Genomic DNA, 22,970 nt, shown 5'->3' with positions numbered 1-22,970 from the left:
ATAGAAACAAATTTTGTCCAACTTCTATAAATGGAGAACTTAATGAAATTGATACAGGAAGCCTGAAGAAGATCTAGTCATGAAAACAAGTAAAAATCAGTTCAGCTTCAGGGACTGGCAAACACAGATTAGAGAACAGAGCCAATGAGAGCAGTCTGGTAAGGATGTTAAGAGCAATATGCAGGGAGTCAGGCAGTGTTGGGCAGGCCCCCTGCTCTGCTCCATCACTGATGCTGTGGTCTATTTACATAATCATTGTTTTGCCTGAGACCCGCCCTGCCTGCAGGGTATTGGGGTTTTGTTGTTGTTTTTTTTTATTTTTTATTTATTTTATTTATTTATTCCCTTTTGTTGCCCTTGTTGTTTTATTGTTGTAGTTATTATTGTTGTTGTTGTTGTTGGATAGGACAGAGAGAAATGGAGAGAGGAGGGGAAGACAGAGAAGGGGAGAGAAAGATAGACACCTGCAGACCTGCTTCACCGCCTGTGAAGCGACTCCCCTGCAGGTGGGGAGCCCGGGTTCGAACCGGGATCCTTATGCCGGTCCTTGTGCTTTGCGCCACCTGCGCTTAACCCGCTGCACTACAGCCCGACTCCCCAGGGTATTGTTTTATCCCATTGGTTAGAACCTTTGCAACAGCTGCTATGGAAGCTTTCTACATTCACACTCTTTTCTTTTCTCCACCCCCTCTCCTAGCCATTTCCTTTTCCCACTTGCCACTTCCAGTTAAAGATATATATAAAGGCGTTGTCTCTGATCAATAAAGGCATTGCATCGTGCTCTGCTCCGCCACAAGTTCCTGGTTCCTCTCCCGAGTCGCTGAGTAAGCAGCATCCCAGGTTGGCTCTGGTCGAGTTCTCTTCAACCCAGAGAGCACGCGCCCGGGAAGAAACACCGGCAATGCTAGTCTGACAGGGTGGTAGCGCAACAGGTTAAGCTCACGTGGTGCAAAGCAAAGGGACAGGCGTAAGGATCCCGGTTCGAGCCCCTGGCTCCCCACCTATAGGGGAGTCACTTCACAGGTGGTGAAGCAGGTCTATAGATGTCTATCTTCCTCTCCCCCTCTGTCTTCTCCTCCTCTCTCCATTTCTCTCTGTGCTATCCAACAATGACGACATCAACAACAATAATAACTATAACAGCAATTAAAAAAAACAAGGGCAACAAAAAGGAAATAAATAAATAAATATTTTTTTAAAAATTTTAAAAAGAACAAGATACAAGGAGATCGACCCTTTCCACACACTCCATTTCATACACTCCAATTTCAAAATCCCAGCAGAAAGTTCCGCAAGTCAAACCAAATCACTGACCAGCTTCTGGTTATAGGTGGCAGGGATGAAACAACGGGCCTCTGGGACAAGGCAGCTGGATGATGCTTCTTAACAAGACGACAAACGGGAGGGAGGGGCACGTTGTGGTGCGCCTGGTTGAGCGGCCATGTTACGGTACACAAGGGACCCAGGTTCAAGACCCTGGTCCCCACCTGCAGAGGGAAAGCTTCAGAAGTGGCGAAGCAGGGCTGCAGATGTCTCTCTGTCTCTCTTCCTCTCTAACTCCCCTTCCCTCTCAATTTCTGGCTGTCTCTATCAAATAAATAAAGATTAAAAAAAAAAAAAAAAAAAGACAAGATGACAAACAGTAATGGTAGACTGTCTTCCCCTGAGAGAATCGGGACTTTTTACTAAAGGAGGGCAGGTGTTGTTGCGTGACCAGAGACGACAGATACTCTCCTATCATATATGCTGGAGATAATATTGAAATGAAGAAACTATTGTTACACACGTGATCTAGATCAGCAAGCTTACATCACCTGGGTGGGGGAGCTCTGGAGCAGTGATGTCCTTCCCTCTCTTTCCATGTCTTTCTTTTTTTTCAAGGGAAACCTTTAATAATAATTAGGAGCTGACGTATGTGTAACATGCGGAACCATGTAATCGACTAAGCCCTTCATGTGTATCCTCTCACATAGACTCTTCATGTTAAATTATGAGGAAACTGAATCATAGAGAAGTTTAAGAAAATAAAGTTCATATTCAAGTCATACATCTAGCAATAGAATTTGGATATATTTGGAAATTGACTGACCCTTAGACAGATCCTATTAAAATTTTCAGTTAGCAAGGCTGAATCCCACTGTCTATGAAATGCGCCAATTAGAAAGACAGATCTAGTGGGAGTTTGCTCCTGGATGTCCTGTATCAAAGCAGTTGTGTTGGGTCCCAAATGGCAGAGCAGCTGACTTGCCAGGGGACATTAATTAGCAAAGCGAGTATCTCAGTGGGTGAGTGTGACCCTCTGAAATGCCCAACCACATTTCTGTCAAGTCCGCTCACTGAAGTACTTTCCAAGGATATCCTTTTTTTTTTTTTTTTGGTGGGAGGGGGCCAGGGGGGTGTACATTGTCAGAACTCTATTAAGAAAGTGAAGGAAGAACTATAAACTGTCAGTCTAACCTCAAACCTGTGAATCAACAAGTAAAATTCTTCACTCAGTTTTTTTAAATTTGTTTTAAAAAGGAGACATTAACAAAACCATAGGATAAGAGGGTACAACGCCACATAATGGAGTTAATGGTGGAAGGTCTGGCTTCTGTAACTGCTTCCCCCTTGAACATCCCATGATTTTCTACCCCTGCCAGTCTCCAGCTAAAAAGTCATTCCGGGGCCAGGCGATGGCACACCTGCTTAAGCACACACATTACAATATACGAGGACTCGAGTTCAAGCCCCTGGTCCCCAACCTGCAGGGGGAAAGCTTCATGAGTTGTGAAGCAGGGCTGTGGGTGTCTCTCTGTCTCTTTCCCTGTTTATCTTTCCTTCCCCCTCTAAATTTCTTTCTATCTCTAGCCAATACTAAATTCTCATTCCCTCTCTCTCCGTCTCTCTCCCTGTCCCTCTCCTCACTCCCTTCACCTTCTGCCCCCATAATGACCCTGGGTCCATACTTACAGAGGGATAAAGAATACGAAAGCTGTCAGGGAAAAGCATGGGATACAGAGTTCTGGTGGTGGGAGTTGTGTGGAGTTGTACCCCTCTTATCCTATGGTTTTTGTCAGTGTTTCCTTTTTATAAATGAAAATTTAAAAAAGAAAAAAAATAATAATAATAAAGAAACAGAAACAAAAGAGAGAAAGGCATGAATATGGGATGATCCCACTCATAGAATTTGAAAAATAAGAACAGAAGGGAAAGCACAAAGCAGAACTTGGACTGAAGTTGGTGTATCCATCAAGTAAGGGATTAGGGTGGGAAGGGTGTGTTCTGGTCCTAGAGGGTGGGCAGAGGAGGACCTAGTGGAGGCTGGATTATTATGTGGAAAACTGGGAAATCTTATGCATGTACAAACAATTGTATTTTACTGTCAACTGTAAACCATTAATCCTCCAATAAAGAAAGAAACTAGGAATAAATACAGATCAAATGGCCTGCTAAGAGCCATGCAGCTAGAAGGCTTTACATCAGTTTCTGAACGTAGATCTGTCTGTCTGTAGGATTCAAGTCCTTAGCAGCTCCGCCAGGAGACAGGATACCGACTGGAAGGCAGAATAAAAAGTTGCATCAAGTTTCTTACAGATCATTCAATGTCATCACATTATTCTAAAAGAAATGTCAGAAAATTTAAATATTTTAAAAAGGCACCCTGGAGTCGGACAGTAGTGCAACACTTTAAGCGTGGAACAAAGTGCAAGGACCCAGCGTAAGGATCCCTGTTTGAGCCCCCGGCTCCCCACCTGCAGGGGAGTCGCTTCACAGGTAGTGAAGCAGGTCTGCAGGTGTCTATCTTTCTCTCCCCCTCTCTGTCTTCCCCTCTTCTCTCCATTTCTCTCTACCCTATCCAACAACAACAACATCAATAATGACTACAACAATGAAACAGCAAGGGCAACAAAAGGGAATGAATAAATAAAGCATCCATGTCAGTGGCTTGATTGAAGCATGGGCCTGGACCGCTCGCTCTCTTTCTCATTCCCTACCTCCATGTCCCCTTTCTGTTACTCACTCTCCCTAAAATAATTACTTTGTTACCTCTCTTGCAGTCTGCCTATTTCACTCTCTTCAGCACGCACACTAAGATTCAAGGATTCAGAGAGACGACCCGAACTGCCCCTGCGGCTCCAGACAGACTATGACCCACATAGTCAACGACTGCCACTTCTCCAGATTCAAAGGAGGTCTCGAAACTTTACATCGGGCTCAACCTGACGCTGTTGACTAGCTACGGAAGAAGGGCAAACGCTAGAAGAAGAAGAAGTGCTGGAGTCCACCCACCTCAGACACTGGGAAGCAAAGGGTCATAGCGCTGAGAGGAATTCAAGCCCAAAGAAGAGGACAGCGCTTGATGATTATCCTAGATTTTTGAAGCCAAACCAGGGAAGACTTGAGGAAATGACTCACTGAACCCAGGAGAAAGCAAAACAAGCAAGAGATGGCAAGAGAAAATGAGGATAATATAGCCTTACTGTTAAAGTAAGGGTTAGAAGTCCACAGAGACCCAGAAAGGAAACACTGAAATGGCCGAGCTGCATTCCTGAAGCTAACATGCAATATTGTTTTATCAGACTTTCAACTGTTTGGGCCAAGAATCGGGCAGGAACAGATTTCTCCTTAACAGAGACATTGTCTCCTTTTCCTTACTGTCCTCAGATTGTCTCCTGTGCTAGAGCCCACAGGCATCTATGTTCCTGAGTCACAAAACTAGCTGTTCCTGACTCACATGCTGAGGTGGGTCTGACAGATGAATGATACTGGAGGCATTAAAAATATCCTAACATCAATACAAAGCCATGAAAAGACTCTGAGCCATCCACTTGCCAGCTAAAAGTGAAGTCGGATAGGAAATACTGGGGGATGTTGTCAAGCAGGAGAACAGTTTTCTTTTACTTCCTAAGGCATTAGAAAAAAAAATCAAAAACTGTGAAGCAAGTAAACTTTTCCTTGGCCTGTTCCTATCAGATGGACACTAACTAAGCCTTCTTATAGCACAGCTCTGATCATGACCCTCCTGTGCTCACAAAACTGCAAAGCTAACTCACAACACTGGCAGCGGTGCTATAAAACAGACATTTCGGGGCCAGGCGGTGGTGGCACATCTGGTTGAGCGCACACACTACAGTGAGCAAGGACCCAGGTTCGAGCCCCTGGTCCCCACATGCTGGGGGAAGCTTCATGAGTGGTAAAACAGGGTTGCGGGTATATCTCTGGCCCTCTCGCTCTCTGTCTCCCCTAACCCTCTCAATTTCTCTCTGTCTCTATCCAATAATAAATCAATAAAATCTTTTTAAAGATTTTAAAATAGATATATCTGAAGTACAGATCGTGAAGTGTCCTGCCAATTTTTTCCCTATGTGATTGGTAGTTTCTAATCTAATGTCCATGTGTTTGATCTATTTGGAGTTGACTTTTATGCAAGGTGCTATGTGTTGGTAGCGTTTCATTCATCTGCATGTTTCAACCCAACTTTCCTATCCCTGCATCTTTTGAAGACTCTTCATTCTCCATTTAAAGTCTCAGGCCTCTTTGTCAAAAATTTGTGATCTGTAGGTGTTGGGCTCTGATTTGTTTTCTGAAGTTCAAGCAAAGGCAGAAATTATTGGCCTGCCTTTGGATTCATGAATTCTATCTTTTATGTTTAGTGTGCACTTAAAGCCACCCAATGTTGGTGTATTGCAGCAAAGTAAAAGACTCTGGGGTCGGGAGGCGGGTTCAGATCCTGGAGCATGATGGCAGAGGAGGACCTAGTGGGGGCTGAATTGTTCTGTGGAAAACTGAGAAATGTTATACATGTACAAACTATTGTATTTTAATGTCCACTATAAACCATTAATCCCCCAATTAAAAGAGAACAGAAGGGAAGCACAAATCTGAACTTGGGCTGGGTTGGTGTATTGCACTAAAGTAAGACTCTGAGGGTAGGGGGAGGCCTGTTCAGGTCCTGGAACATGATGGTGGAGGAGGACCTAGGTAGGGGGTTCAAGTGTTATGCGGTACACTAGCTATCCCGCCCAGGCAAGACTTAGTAAAGTCATGGACCCATCAGAATGTACCTAAAAGAGACTTCCTACCTTCTTCCAACATGAAGACACCAAATCTCATCTGCTAAGTTCTTACCTTTAGGTTCCTGATTATTATTATTTTTTATATTTTTTATTACCTTTACTTATTTATTGGATAGAGACCATCAGAAACTGAGAGGAAGGGGAATATATATATATATATATATATATATATATATATATATATATATATAGAGAGAGAGAGAGAGAGAGAGAGAGATACCTGCAGCCCTGCTTTACCACTTGCAAAGTTTTCTCCCTGCAGGTAAGGACCAGGGACTCGTACCTGGGTCCTTGTGCACTGTAACATATGCACTCCATCGGGTGCACCACTGCCAGGCCCCAGGTTCCTAATTATTCAACAATTTGTTCTGCTTTATACTCTAATGTTTTTCAGTCACCAAGTTCCAAAGGCTATCATGATGCCAACCTGACTTCCCTGGGTAGACGACCTCACCACTGTGATCAGGAACCCATCTCTCCAGAGCCCTGCCCCACTAGGGAAAGAGAGACAGGCTGGGGGTATAGATGGACTGGTCATGCCCATGTCCAGTGGAGAAGAAATTACAAAAGCCAGACCTCCCACCTTCTGCTCCCCATAAAGATCTTTGGTCCATATCCCCAGAGGGATAAAGAATAGGAAAGCTTCCAGTGGAGGGGATGGGATACAGTGTTGCAGAGGAGTTATTCTGATGCAGTCTCCGCCCCCAGGTTTTTCTATGCCCCGCTAAATCCTAGAGTGCCCCCTTTCAACCAATCCTGGCCCTACACGGCACCCCTGGTTGTCGCCCAATAAAAAGCCCCCTTACCCCTCCCCTCTCTCTCTCTGGGCTCTCAACTCTCCCTCTCTGAGGTCTCGCTCCCTGCTCTCCCCCGTGGTCGGCCATTGCCGGCTGGCTCCACGTGGTCTGAACCAAACCTCCCCCCCATCCTATAATAAAGATTTGTGTACCCCTTTGCTCTGGACGTCCGCTCTCTTCTCCGCGGTGCAGCCCGACACCAGACCACCGCAACAACAATACAGAGCTCTGGTGGTGGGAATAGTATGGAATTGTACACTTCTTATCCCACAACTTGTTGATCATTATTAAATCACTAATAAAAAAATTTTAAAAAAAGCTCTTATGTAGAAAACTGAAAAATGTTACACATGTACCAACTACTGTATTTACTGCTGACTGCAAACCACTAATCCCCCCAATTAAAAAGAAAAGAAATGGGGAGTCGGGCTGTAGCACAGCGGGCTAAGCACAGGTGGCGCAAAGCACAAAGACCGGCATAAGGATCCCAGTTCGAACCCTGGCTCCCCACCTGCAGGGGAGTCGCTTCACAGGCGGTGAAGCAGGTCTGCGGGTGTCTATCTTTCTCTGCTCCTCTCTGACTTCCCCTCCCTCTCTCCATTTCTCTCTGTCCTATCCAACAACAATGACAACAATAATAACAACAATAAAAACAACAAGGGCAACAAAAGGGAAAAAATAAGTAAAATAAAATATAAAAAAAATTTTTTAAAAAAAGAAATGAAAAAAAAGAAAAGAAAAAGAAAGTATCAATAAAGGAAGGAAGAAAGAAGTAATCTGGCAAAGTATGAAGACAATATAAATGCCTAATGACAGACGACTAGATAAAGAAGTTGGAGGGATATACACACAATTATCACTACTCTGCAATCAGGAAGAATGAGATTGTATTAGTTGGGTCCAAACAGTTGAAAGTCATTATGCAGGGGCCAGGTGGTGGCACACCTGGATAAGCACACATGTTACAGTGCACAAGGACCCAGGTTCAAGACCCCAGTCCCCACCTGTTGGTATGCTTCTAATTCTGCTTCTAAAAACCCCTTCTGTTTCATTTGGTTTAATCCCCCCTGCTTAACACTGCATTCTATTTACATAACCGCTGTTAACTAAGCACCGCCCTCCCTCCAGGGCATTGGTGGTTCAGTGATAGGATTCTCGCCTGCTCCGCCCCCTCTCCTTGTCACACCCTGATTTTCACCAGTCACTTTTCTCTCCACCCTCTCTACATCACATCCTATTTACACCCTACTTAGCAAGTATATTAGTTTAGTTTAGCTTAGGTTGGTTTAGATTGTGCTGCATTCTGCATGAATAAAGACTGAAATGCGTACCACCCAGCCATGAGTCCCTGGTCGCCTGTCTCCCATCAGTGAAGCTCAGCCAAACACCCACCTGCAGAGGGAAAGCTTTGCAAGTGGTGAAGCAGTGTTGCAGGTGTCTCTCTGTCTCTCCCTCTCTGTCACCCCCTTCCCTTTCGATTCCTGGCTGTCTCTATCCATTAAATAAAATAAAGATAATAAAAAAAATTTAAAAAAGAAATTCATTATGCTAAGTCAAATAAGTAGAGTTAAAAGACTGCCAGACAGTTTGACTCCTGCGGAATGTAGCTGACTAAAGTAAAGGTAACTTGGGGGAAAGAAGAAGGTAATCATACTGCATCTTATAAAATGTGAGAATTAGGGATGGAGAGATAGCGTAGTGATTATGCAAAAGACTTTCAGGCCCCAGGCTCCAAGGTCACAGATTCACTGCATATTTTTTTTAAAAAAGCAAATTATGGATGGGTGGTAGGGCAGTGGGTAAGAGCAACTTGACACTGAAGCACAAGGATGGGCATAAGGATCCCCATTTGAGCCCCCAGCTCCCCACCTGCATGGGAGTCGCTTCACAAGTGCTGAAGCAGGTCTGCAGGTGTCTGTCTTTCTCTCCTCATCTCTGTCTTCCCCTCCTCTCTCCATTTCTCTCTGTCCTATCCAACAACGACAACATCAATCATAACTACAACAATAAAACAACAAGGGCAAAAAAGATAATAAATAAGAAATAGATTTTTTTTTTAAATTACTGAGGGGTGCACAAGTGGTGGTGCACCTGGTTGAGCACACAGGTTATAATGTGCAAGGAGCTGGGTTCAAGCCCCCAGTGCCCAACTGCAGGAGGAAAGCTTTGAGAGTGGTGAAGCGTTGTTGTTACCTTTCTCTGCCCCTTTCCTAACCATGTATGGTATTGTCACGCCACTTCCATTTCGACTTACCACTTCTCTTTTCCAGCCTCAAAGAGCAGGGGCGCTCAGATCCTTATGCCGGCCCTTGTGCTTTGCGCCATGTGCGCTTAACCCGCTATGCTACCGCAGGACTCTACAACAACAATTTAAAAAAAAAAAAAAGGACAACAAAAGGGAAAATAAATAAATATATATTTTAAAAAATAATTGACAGAGCTGATAGAAAATTAGCGAGCTTGTAGATGAATTAAACAGCACCATCAACCAAGGAGATCTTACCGGCATTTTTAGAACATTGTATCAACAGAATATTCAATCTTTTCTGTGCTTGTGGCACACTCACCAAGCCAGACCACAGGCTGTGTCATAAAGCAAACCATGATTTGCTTTTAAAAAAATTCAAGTCACACAGGGACCAGTGAGGGTGCGTATGGTTGAGGGCACGCTTACCAATTGTAAGGACCTGGGTTGAAACATCTGGTCCTCACCTACAGAGAACAGCTTCCTAAGTGGTGAAGCAATGCTGCAGATCTCTCTCTCTCTCTCTCTCTCTCTCTCCCCCTCTCCCTCTCCCTTTTCCCTCTCCCTCTCCCTCTCCCTCTCTCTCTCTCTCTTTCTCTCTCTCTCTCCCTTTCCCTTTTCCCTCTCCCTCTCCCTCTCCCTCTATCTCTCTCTCTCTCTCTCTCCCCCTACCCCTTTCCTTTCAATTTATATCTGTCCTATCAAATAAAGAATAAAAAAAATAGGGAAAAAGTCACACAAAATATGCTCTCTGACTATAACAGAATTAAGCTAGAATTAATAGAAAGATAGCAGAAAATCTTCAAACCCTTTAAACAATACCCTTCTAAATAGACTTATGAAATAAACAAAGTTAGAAAGTATTTTAATGTCTCCCCAGACAATAACTTGGATCCACTGGCATATCAGAGTTCAGGCTCAGGGGCAAAAAGAAAAAGGAAAAAAGCAAAAAACTAGTATAGCTACAGGCCCTTTGGAATATAGCTAAAATATGCCTACTAGCTATCTACGAAATGGAGGACCCCCAACTCTTCATCTGCACTATTCCAGCCCTTAGGTCCATGATTGGTCAACAATTTGTTTGGCTTTGTATGTTAACTCTCTTTTCAACCACCAGGTTCCAGATGTTAGCATGGTGCCGACCAGACTTCCCTGGACAGACAACTCCACCAATGTGTCCTGGAGCTCTGCTTCCCCAGAGACCCGCCCCACTAGGGAAAGAGAGAGGCAGGCTGGGAGTATGGATCGACCTGTCAATGCCCATGTTCAGCAGGGAAACAATTACAGAAGCTAGACTTTCCTTCCACCTTCTGCATCCCACAATGACCCTGGGTCCATACTCCCAGAGAGATAAAGAATAGGAAAGCTATCAGGGGAGAGGATGGGATACAGAGTTCTGGTATTGGGAACTGTGTGGAGTTGTACCCCTCTTATCCTATGGTTTTGTCAATCTTTCCTTTTTATAAATAAAAAAAATTTAAAGAACAAAGTAAAAGAAAGTATTTTAATGAACAAAAATGAAAATATAACATAATGGTGTTAATGTGATGGTAATTAATCTTTAGAGGGAAACATATAGCATCAGATAATTATAGAAAAGATCTTAAGAAACTTAGAAAAAGAGCAAAGTAAACACAGTGGACGCATAAGAAAGGAATTCATAGAGATGAAAAGAGAGGCCAATAAAATTAAAATCAGGAAAACAATAAAATAAAAACAACCATAACTTTGTATTTTTAAAGACATCGATAAAATACAAAATTAAGTGGTCCAGAAGGTGGTGCAGTGGATAAAGCGTTGGACTCTCAAGCAGGAGGTCCTAAATTCAATCCCTGGCAGCACATGTACCAGACTGATGACTGGTTCTTTCTCTCTCTCTCTCTCCCCTCCTATCTTTCTCATTAATAAATAAATAAATAAATTTTTAAATGAATAGTTATTAAAAAGTAGAAAATTTTAAAAAATCCAAAAATGACATAAGTTGTTGATATCAGAGATAAAAGAGAAAATACCATTGTGGGCCCTGCAGATTGTAAATGGGCAAAGAGACCCCATGAGGAACTCTATACACAAAAGCTGACCGTTTATATGCCATCATCTAACTCCTCAAAGACCATACATACCACAGCTCATCCAGGAGAGAACACAACTATTAAAGTAAGTAGTCCAAACTATTAAAGAAATTGAATCATACTGAATCCATAGTTTACAATCTTCAGAAAAAAGCTATTCAGAAGGAGTCGCGGTAGCATAGCGGATTAAGTGCACATTGCAAGAAGCGCAACGGCCATGGTACGAGCCCCTGGCTCCCCACCTGCAGAGGAGTCGCTTCACAGACGGTGAAGCAAGTCTGCGGGTGTCTGTCTTTCTCTCCTCCTCTCTGTCTTCCCATCCTCTCTCCATGTCTCTCTGTCCTATCCAACAATGACAACATCAGTAACAACAACAATAATAACTACAACAACAATAAAAAAAAACAAGGGCAACAGAAGGGAAAATAAATAAATATAAAAACCATTGTTTTGTTTGTTTGTTTGTCTTAAAAAAAAAAAAAAAAAAAAAAAAGAATCTTCCAGGAAAGAGAAAGCTGAGTAGATTTCCTTCTGCTCTCGGTCCTGGGGAGTGATGCCTTTTCTCCTGACAGCCTCACATTTATGCCCTATTTGTTGCTCTTTTCCCCCTCCCCTTTCCTAGACTTTCCCTGTTCACAGAGGTCCTTTGGGCGCCTCTGTTCATCCCTAAAGTCCTGATGCTCACCCCTGTAGAGCCCTAAAAACCGCAGTGTCCCCATCAGTGCAACGTGAGTGTTGTGATTTGCATAGCAGTCTCCAGTCTACTTCCTCTTGGCCAAAGGCTGCTCACTGAACAGCTTCACCGCTCTCATGGATTTGGAATCCATAGGCCCGCTGACTTCCTCCAAATTGCCGGGCACTCCTCTGGCCACTCTTGCGCAAGGCATATTCTGAAAGCGAAGACATTTCTTGAACAGCCGGAGGGAGATGCCTAGAGGCGACCTTCCTCCACAGCGCCCTTCCCCCCCACTTTAGATTTTATTAGCAATGTGTCTTACAAAATGATAAGATTTCAGGGATATAGTTTCACTCAATAAAACTCCCCACACCCTCCAGCAAAAATCAAACTGTTTTCTTTTTCTTTTTTATTTATTTAAGAAAGGAGACATTAACAAAATCATAGGATGGGGGGGTACAACTCCACACAATTCCCGCCACCCAATCTCCATATTCCATCCCCTCCCCCAACAGCTTTCCCATTCTCTATCTCTCCGGGAGCATGGACCCAGGGTCATTGTGGGTTACAGAAGGTGGAAGGTCTGGCTTCTGTAATTGCTTCCCGGCTGAACATGGGCGTTGACTGGTGGATCCATACTCTCAGTCTGCCTCTCTCTTTCCCCAGTAGGGTGGGTCTCTGGGGAAGTGGAGCTCCAGGACACATTGGTGGGGTCTTCAGTCCAGGGAAGCCTGGCGGCATCCTGATGGCATCTGGAACCTGGTGGCTGAAAAGAGAGTTAACATACGAAGCCAAACAAATTGTTGAAGAATCGTGGACCCAAAGCTTGGAATAGTGGAGATGAAGTGTTGGGGGGTACTCACTGCAAACTCTAGTGTACTACTGCTTTCAGGTATATATTTGCCCTAGTTTATGGATACCTGTGAACATATGCTCTCTCTCACAGAACCTGGTCTATATCTAGGTTTTGGGACTATGTTAGGAAGTGAACCACCTGGGATGGAATTAGAGAATACTATGAAAGGAAAGGTCTCACCCGAGTGATGAAGCTGAAGGGTTGTTGTTCCACATCTGAAGTCTCTGGACACAGAGACTTCACAGAGAAGTGAAGCTTGCTGGGGTGGCACTCGTTGCATTGATTAGGTTGCAATCAGCAGATGCCAAACTGTTTTCTTGTCACTCTCCTGTTATCTGTGATTGCCCTGTCCAAAGAATTATCATTTTGTCCTGTCTGTAGGAACATGCCTGACGTGGTCCCCTTAGCCTTCTGGAGAATGTTGTGACAAGACTTTAGCAGCACCAAGGTCCTAGCAAGAGAAGGGGCCGGCTCTATGCTCCTCTAGCCAGGGCCTGACTTCTCTACCCATTAGATCAGCGTCTGTACTTGCTCCAGGGCCCTGTTACTTTCCAAAACACGCCACAAACACACATACACAGAGAGCCTCAGAAGAATACACCATGCCTGGGAGAACCCCAAGTTGATTGGAGGAACTTGATGAGAAGATCAGTCTTTGGGTTGATAAAAACAATGATCTTCAAAAAGAACAGGCAATCTACTTTATTCACTTATTGAAATAAGACCTAAAAAAAAAGAGAGAGAGTGTTTTGCATTGCTAATTTCGAGCGACTACTTTTCACTTATCTAAAGTTTACATGGAAAATTATAAGCAAGAAAACTGAAAAAATAAATCAAACAGATGCACCACTGATTTCTACACTTTCTCCAGTCTAGTGAGGCAATGGTCCAAGAAACCACATTCCTGTCCTTATAAATCAGTTGTCAACATGAATGCGATGCTTCAGCTATGAGAAAATGTCTTTTGAAGGGCACAGGTTGGTTAATATTGAAAGTTCTGATGTGCTTTTGGAGATAACACTATTTGCCCTGATAAGAAACAGAATGTTTCTTCCCTCTCTTTCTCCCCCATCCTAACCACCACCACCACCCCCCTTGTTAAATGCCAGCGCTTTCTTCTTTTTTATCTGGACTTGTCAAGAATTAGTCATGTTATTTTGCATTTTTCCTTCTTCTCCTTCTCACCCTTGCCCTCTTTGGAACTAGGGCCAGTAACATGTTTTCCTGATATGGTGGTGGCTGTAAGCCAGTATTTACATCCTGTATGTTAAATAAAATCTTGAGACTTATGAAAAGCTCCTACTTAGGGATAATAAATACTAGTTGTGATGTGGATCAGACCTAGAGTAAGAGGAGTGTACGCTAACTGAGCTACTCCGAGTCTTTGCTTTATGACTTCCAAATCTCTTCTTGCAAATCAACTGACTGGTGTTAAGGCTTATACTGCAAACTAAAGATGATGAATGAATAGAGAAATAGAAGAGAGGGAAAGAGTGATGGAGAGAGGGGCCGGGTGGTGTCACACCTGGTTGAGTGCAAGGACCCGGATTTCAGCCCCTGGTTCCCACCTGCAGGGGGAAAGCTTTGCAAGTCGTGAAGAAGTGTTGCAGTTGTCTCTCTCTCTCTCTCTCTCTCTCTCTCTCTGTCTGTCTCTCCTTAGCCTCTTGATTTCTGGCTGTGTCTAACTAGTAAATAAAGATAATAAATTTTAAAAAAGAGTGATGGAGGGGAGAAAGAAAAGAAAGGGAGGAGAAGAGAGAACAGTGAAAAGGGAGAGAGTGGGGAGAGGAAGAGATTCCAGTCATTTGGAGAAGTAAGCCAGATCTGAATGGAAGAAAAGCAAATTACTGTCAACTTGAAAATCTCCAACTACCTATGGGTTACTGTTTGGAAAGAATTACTGACAGATCAAAATTTACTCAGCAAAAAGGTCCTATGCTAGTCTAAGCTTACTGGAATTTATTCCGAGGATACAGATGATTCTCTGTAAACATTTAGTAAATGACTGAGCAAATATATAAATAAAAATGAAGCCTACGTATATTTAGTGATTTGTCCAGAATCATTCAGAAAACCTTCAGTGCTCAAAGTATATTAAATGGAAAATGCAAGAAGCATCTACAATTCAGAACTATAAGATATAAATTCTGGTTCAAGGTTTGTCTTGTGATTTCACTTTTCTTTCTTTCTTTCTTTCTCTCTTTTTTTTTTGCCTCCAGCGTTATTGTTGGGGCTCAGTGCCAGCTCTATAAATCCACTGCTCCAGGTGGCCATCTTTTTCCCATTATTGTTGTTGTTAATGTTGTACAGGATAGAGAGAACTCGAGAGAGAAGGGGAAGACAGAGATGGGGAGAGAAAGAGGGATACCTGCAGACCTGCTTCACCACTTGTGAAGTGATCCCCCTGCAGCTGTGGAGTCCAAGGCTCGAACCAGGATCCTTGCACAGGTCCTTCCACTTAGTACTATGTGTGCTACCACCCGGCCCCCGTGATTTCACTTTTCTTGTTCCTAGATTGCAAATGAAAAAAACTTTTTATGCTTTTTGCTGTACCTTCAATCATTACTACAATACCTCATACATAGAACGTGCTCAGTAAATATGTATCATTTATTTATTTACTTATTTTACTGAGCACTGCTCAGCTCTGGCTTATGATGGTGGGGGGACTGAACCTGGGACTCCGGAGCCTCAGACCTCAAAGTCTGTTTGCATAACCATTACACTATCTACCCTCCCTCACCCCTCAATAAATATTTAAATACCGTTCTCCAACTGTAAAAATTAATTTTCCCCATATGAAAACTGTGATGACATAAAGGCTTTCTGAGGACTCTTTCTAATCCTGTTATCACTGTGAGAGAGGAGGTCTGTTCCCTGCCTGCATTTCACCCTCTTCTTTCCAACTTTTCACTGCCCAAGCTGGTCGGGAAGGCAAATACAGGTGGGTGAGGTCCCAACATCCTTCCTCCAGAGTCATATCGTCATCCCTCTGAACTTTTATTTCCACAAGAAAAGCCACAAGAATGCAGTCTTAATTGAAAACAGTGAACCGATCAATTACTTCATTGTCTATTTTATAAAATGAGTTCCAGAGTCACCACAGACCTCCCAACCTCAACAGCAAATTTCTCAGGGCTTCTCAGTCGGCGGTTCTAGCCACTCTTCCCTAGAGGGGAAGCCAAGTGGCATTCTTTCTCCATGTCTTCTGGGGTGCTCACCAACAAGAAAGAGCCTGGGGTGGGGGGACAGCTGCAACTGGGCTCCACATTATAGGATCATGTTCTTAGGAGAGAGTGATTTTCCCATACTCATAACCCAAGTGTTTCCCGCTCCTTTCACGACACTTCCCTAGAGAGAAAAAACAATATCAAACATGGAACCCATGCAAGAGCGCTCAGGAGAATGACAGGATAGTCTTTCCCTGTGTCCACAGAGGGAGATCAAGATCTCCCTATGCAATCAGTGTGTCTCTCTTGTGGGAGGGGAGGGTCTATTGCTGAGAATGACAACAAAGGCAGTGGCTCACCCTGAATGGCATTGACATGGGGTACAGTTTGCCGAGGAGCCTGGTCAGGGAGTCAAGAATTCCAGCCTGACCTTCGTGTAACAGATTGTGTGAGACTCTGGAAAAGTCATGTTCCTCTCTGAACTGCAGATTCCTCAATTTTCACACCTTATTTGCCTTTTTAAGTACTTTTGAGATTCTCTTTTCAAAAATGTTTGTCTTGTTTATAAAGATAGCATACACGGGGGCTGGGCAGTGGTGCAGCGCGTTAAGTGCACATGGCGTAAAGCACAAGGACCGGCATAAGGATCCCGGTTGGAGCCCTGGCTCCCCACCTGCGTGGGGGGGGGGAGTCGCTTCACAAGCAGTGAAGCAGGTCTGCAGGTGTCTTTCTCTCCCCCTCTGTCTTCCCCTCTGTCTTTCCCTTCTCTCTCCATTTCTCTCTATTCTATCCAACAACAACACATCAATAACAATAATAACTACAACAAAACAATATCCAACAACAACGACATCAATAACAATAATAGCTACAACAAAAGGGGAAACAAAAGGGAACGATGATAAACAACAAGGGAAACAAAAAGGAAAAAATAAAAAATAAAGTTTCTTTTTTTAAAAGGGGGGGGTCGGCAGTAGTGTTGTTGTTGGATAGGACAGAGAGAAATGAAGAGAGGAGGGGAAGACAGAGAGGGGGAGAGAAGGAGAGACACCTGCAGACCTGCTTCACTTGTGAAGCAACTGCCCTGCAGGTGGGGAGCCGGGGGCTCGAACCAGGATCCTCGTGCCAGTCCTTGTGCTTCTCATTATGTGCACTTAACCTGGTGCGCTACCGCCCAGCCCTCCAGGCTGTTTGTAATTGTCACCAGGGTTATCACTATGGTTCAGTTCCAGCACTTTGAATCTACCACTCTCTGTGGCCATTTTTAACTTGTCTTTTTTTCTGTTTGATTGGCTAGGACAGAGAGAAATTGAAAGAAGAGTGGGAGATAGGGAGGGGGAAAGACAGGGGCCAGGTCATGGCACACCTGGTTAAGTGCCCATATTACAGTGCGCAAGGACCCAGGTTGAAGCCCCAGGTTCCCAAAGGGCTGCAGGTGTCTTGTCTCTCTTCCCCTCTATCTCCCCTCCCCCTTTCAATTTCACTATGTCTCTATGCAATAATAAACATTTTATTATTTTTTTCTTTTCTTTTCTTTCAATAATAAATATTTTAAAAGAGGGGCTGGGTGGTGGCGCACCTGGTTGAGTGTACATGTTACAATGCTCAAGGACCCAGGTTCGAGTCCCTGGCCCCCACCTTCAGGAGGAAAGTGGTGAAGCAGGGCTGCAGGTGTCTCTCTGTCTCTCCCTCTCTATCATCCCCTTCCCTCTCAATTTCTGGCTGTGTCTATCCAATAAATAAAGATTTAAAAGTTTATTAAAAATATTTTATGAGAGAGAGGGGGAGGGAGAAAGATAGAGAAACCTGCAGATGTGTTTGACCACTCATGAAGCATCCCTTCTGCAGGTGGGGAGATGGGGCTTGAAGCTGTGTCCTTGTGCATGGTAATATGTATCTTATATGCTGGGATATTGTGCCGATGCAGTCACGTCTGCCATGTTGTCCTCTCAGGCTACTGCTAGTTCCCGCGAGAGTTGGGACATTCTCGGAGTGCCTGTTCAGCCATGTTGTGCCCTCAGGGCATTGTCTATATCCCCGAGATATTTGGAGTGCTTTGGTTACTCCTCCCCCCTCCCATTCTCATGAGAGTTATTATCCTATCCTGGAGTGCTATGGTTACTCCTCCCCCTTCCCATTCTCGGGAAAGCTGCTCCTATAAAAGCCCTTCTTCTTCCGCACCTCACTCTCTTGCCAGCGCTTCACTTCAGTGTTCAGACCCAGGAAAGGTTACTGCGAGGCGGCCATTTTCTCTACCTCCACGTGGCCCAACCTGCTTCTCTAGCACCCAACTCTGAGGTGCCAGCGCAAATAAAGATTTGTGTTTCCTCTTTGCTCTGGACCCCCTCTCTCTCTTCTCCGTGGCCCGCGCACAACAACACTTATATACAAAAGGAGAAGAACAAGTTTCATGATTTGAGAGGTGTTTGGCCTTAAGGCAGCCCCCCCACACTCTGCTCCATCCTCCATTGCTGATACTATGGCCTATGTACATAATCATTGTTTTGCCTAAAAGAGCCCCACCTTTGATCTGTCTTCTTTCTACCTCAAGACCCACACTGCCTGCAGGGTATTAATTAATCCCACCGGTTAATATCTTCGCAACAGTTGCTAAGGGGGTTTCTACCATTAACCCGCTCTTTTCTTTTCTCCATCCCCTTTCCTAGCCATTTCCTTTTCCAACTTGCCACTTCCAGTTCTAAAATATAAAAGCGTTATCTCTGATCAATAGACACATTGTGTTCCTACTCTGCCACAGTTCCTGGTCTCTCTCCCACATCGCTGAGTAAGCAGCACCCCAGGTTGGCTCCAGTCGAGTTCTCTCCAACCCAGAGAGCACGTGCCTGGGAAGAAACATCCTCATGCTAGTCCAGCAGAGAGGAACATTTCCCAAAGTGTGTCCTATGGCACTACACACACTGAAAATATTCCATGAGAAAAAATAATCCTGTGGCCAAAGGAGTTTAGTAAAGTTATGTAAATTTTCTCCCTTACTCATGGTACACATCTAAGGTATTCAAGGTTTTGAGGTTTCTCTGGAAGTAAGACTTCTGCTTTTAATTAACTATGATTTCTAAACTTAGTTCAAGATACTTGGGACCACCACGTCAGTTTACCCATCAGTCAAACACAGCTGGCAGTATAAAAGTAGGTGGCCAAGCATGAAGGCCTCTCTGGGTACACAGCTTCACCTCTCTGAACCTTAGACTCCTTTTCTGTAAGAAATAGACATATACAGATAAGAACTTGACCTATAACCTACCCTATGACCCTGTAATTCCTCTCCTGGAGATATTTCCAAAGGAACCAAAGACCCATCCAAACAGATCTGCACATCTATGCTCATAGCAGCACACTTTGTACGAGCCAAAACTTAGAAGCAACCCAGGCACCCAACGACAGATGAGTGGATAAGAAAGTTGTGGTACAGAGCCAGGTGCTGGAGCACCTGGTTGAGTGCACACATTACAGTGCACAAGGACCCAGGTTCAAGCCCCTGATCCCTACTTGCAGGAGGAAAGCTTCACAAGTGGTGAAGTAGGGCTGCAGGTATTTCTCTGTCTCCCCCTCTCCTCTCAATTTCTCTCTGTCTCTATCTGATAATAAATAAATAAATAAATTTTAAAGTAAGTTGTGCTATATATACACAGTGGGATACTATTCAGTTATGAAGAATGATCGATTCACCTTCTTCACCTCATCTTGGATAGAGCTTGAAGGAATTAGATTTATGTGAGGTAAGCGAGAAAAAGAAGCATGAATATGGAGTGATCTCACTCATGGACATTAACTGAGAATAAGAACAGAAAGGGGAATCACAAAGTAGAACTTAGACTGGGTTTAGTGTATCGTACCAAAGCAAAAGACTCTGGGAAAGGGAGTGGTGGTGTTGAGGCCCTAGTGCATGATGGTGGAGGAGGACTTAGGCTGGGGATAAGAGTGTTTTGCAAAAAATTGAAACATTTTACACATGTATCAATATATATTTGCTGTAAATCATTAATTCCCCAGTTAAAAAATAATTTTAAAAAAACTTGACCTATATCACAAGACTAAATGAAATAAGACATGTTGGTCAGATTGATGGGGTTTACAGTTAACGATATTGATACACTTTCCCCATATTTGGGAGCTACTCTCTACCCAGATCCAGCTTTCTAGTCCTATTTCCAACTCTGACATCATCTCCCCAAATAATATCTTTGATCTTTGGTCTACCTGCTTATTAGCTGTTGGGCTCAGACAAAATTAGTAGAGTCATGAGCCCCTTAGAGTATACCTAAAATAGACTGACATTTCCAAAATGGAGACCCCAAATCTCATCTCCTATATTCATGTCTTTAGATTCCTGATTATGAAACAGTTTGTTCTGCTTTGTATCTTAAGGCTTTTCAGCTACCAAGTTGTACATGCTGCCATGACGCCAACCTGACTTACCTGGCCAGACAACCTCACCAATTTATCATGGAACCCCACCTCTCCAGATCCCTGCCCCACTAGGGAAAGACAGGAACAGGCTGGAGATATGGATCCACCTGCCAATGCCCATGTCCAGCAGAACTCTAGTGGTGGGAATTGTATGGAATTTTACCCCTCTTATCTCGCAATCTTATCGATAATTATTAAATCAGTAATTAAATAAAATTTAAAAAAAGAACTTAGAGAGGAGTCGAGCGGTAGTGCAGCAGGTTAAGCACAAGTGGCACAAAGCGCAAGGACCGATGGGAGGATTTCAGTTCAAGCCCCCGGCTCCCCACCTGCAGGGGTGTTGTTTCACAGGCAGTGAAGTAGGTCTGCAGGTGTCTGTCTTTCTCTCTCCCTCTCTGTCTTCCCCTCCTCTCTCCATTTCTCTCTGTCCTATCCAACAACGATGATGTCAATAACAACAATAATAACTATAACAATAAAACAACAAGGGCAACAAAAGGGAATAAATAAATATTTTTTAAAAAAGAACTTAGATCAGTCATTGACATAGAGCAGGTGTTCAAATGAATAAAATTCTCATTACTTTGCTAGCTGCAACAGATAAGGACAGGATGGGGATGAGTAAAATATATGGAGAAAAGTGAAAGCTAAGAAGGGTCCCTCTCAACCAAGACAGCCAATTGTTGCCCAGACAGTAGACATTAATTACACTTAGCTTTTTACACTAAGGCAGGCAAGATTCCAGACAGGTTCTCCCACTACAGAATATCTAAAAATGGCCCGTAAAGCATAAATCATTTGTAAATATATGGCATTGCTTGTAAGAAAGAAAAAGAGATAGCAATCACTAACTCAAGGGTGAAAGACAGAGCAAGTAGAGATGTCCATTATCCATGGAGCCTCACTCAGGGCCATAGTTACCCGATGTGAGGCCAGGGCTCAAGCCAAGGACCTCACACATGGTCAAGCATGTGGTCTAGTGAGTGAATCATTTCCACCACCACATTTTTTTTTTTTGATAGAACAAAGATAAATTGAGAGAGGAGGGGAAGACAGAGAGGGGAAGAGAATGACACCTGCAGAACTACTTTCTACTTTACCATTTAGGAAGCAACCCCCTTGCAGGGGGCAGCGCTGGGGGCTTGAACCAGGATCCTTGTGCTTTGTACTATGTGAGCTTAACCTGGTGCGCCACTACCTGACTCACCACCATCACATTTTTTTAATTAATACTCAACTTGTCAGCATTTAGCAAAAAGTATAAATTTCCATAGTTCTCATCTCAAATAGTAATGCTTTACAAACATAAAATCATTAAACATTTTAAAGTGAGAGATACAGAAACTTGGTAAGCAGGTAGAATGTATGCCTTCATGTATGAAGTCCTAAGTTTGATTCCTGGGATCACATGAAAGCACCAAAAACAAAGATGGGTAGGATTCCATGGATGGCAGAGGAATGTGTTATGTTTATCCCTCCCTCTCTTACTCTCGAAAAAGAAAAAAAAAATTTTATTTGATAAGGCAGGTAGGTGGCTCTGTGGTTATTGTGTATGGAGTGGATGCTGCTACTTCACAAAATAAATTTTTTTTTAAATGTTTAAGATTTTTTAAAATGTATTTATCTTTATTATTGGATAGAGACAGAGAAAAATTGAGCAGGAAAAGGCGAAACTGGAATTATGAGTGACACTCACATTTGGACAAGTCCAAGTCTACTGGTTAACCAACTCTTTACAGGTATATGTTGATTTCTATACTGCAAATACTGACATGCAGATGATTTCAAGTTGCCCATGTGATTGAACACAAAGTTTAAAAAATCTTATGTATCATTGACTTTCATTAGCTGGTACAAAGTAAACAGCAGACCACCCCAACTTTGTTTAGCAGAGCACAGCTCAACTCTGCCTTATGGTGGTGCAGGGCATTGAACCTGGGACTTTGGAGCCTCAGGCATGAGAGTCTCTTTACATAATCATTATGCTATCTGCCCCTGCCCCCTCCCCCAATTTCAACAACAACAACAAAAATCTTTACATCCCTCTGTCTCTGTTTCTGTTGGTGCCCTAAAGAATGGGAACTTTTCTGAGCACATCTGGTTGAGTGTACATGTCACAGTGCACAAGGATGCAGGTTTGAGCCCCCGGTCCCCACCTGCCGGGGGAATGCCTTGCAAGTGGTGAAGCAGTGTTACAGGTGTCTCTCTGGCTCTCCCTCTCTATCACCCCCTTTCCCTCTTGATTTCTTGTTGCCTCTATCCAATAAATAAAATAAATGTAATAAAAAATGTAAATTTTCTTAAAATTTTTAAAAAAGAATGGGAACTTTTCTAAAGAGGAAAGGAGAAAACTCATCTACCAGAAACCACATTTTTTTTTTTTTTTTTACCAGAGCATTTCTCTGGCTGATGGGGATTGAACCTGGGACTTTGGAGCCTTAGGCATGAAAATCTCTTTGCATAATCACTATGCCATCTAGCCCTACCCCTATCCCAGAATCCACTCTCACCAAGTACTCTTTTTGATCTAATGATAGTAATGTCATTGCTTCTCAGAGTTCTGATTGCCAGGCTTTCACACAAACTAGACAAAAACCTACTATTCACAAGACATGGTGTCACATGGGCTAAAGAAACCACAAAGTCTTGGTCCTCACTCTACCAGCT

At 43.4% G+C, this 22,970-nt stretch overlaps 1 pseudogene; it reads right to left on the bottom strand.

The window, feature by feature from the left end:
- Positions 1 to 11,462: 11,462 nt before the first annotated feature.
- LOC103127251 (small ribosomal subunit protein mS33-like) lies at positions 11,463 to 12,094 on the bottom strand (annotated as a pseudogene).
- Between the last annotated feature and the right edge of the window lie 10,876 nt (positions 12,095 to 22,970).

Source organism: Erinaceus europaeus, chromosome 1 (assembly GCF_950295315.1).
Source record: "Erinaceus europaeus chromosome 1, mEriEur2.1, whole genome shotgun sequence".
Lineage (NCBI taxonomy): Eukaryota > Metazoa > Chordata > Mammalia > Eulipotyphla > Erinaceidae > Erinaceus > Erinaceus europaeus.
Note: the sequence above shows the minus strand (reverse complement) of the source record. Positions and strands in the feature narration are given on the sequence as shown.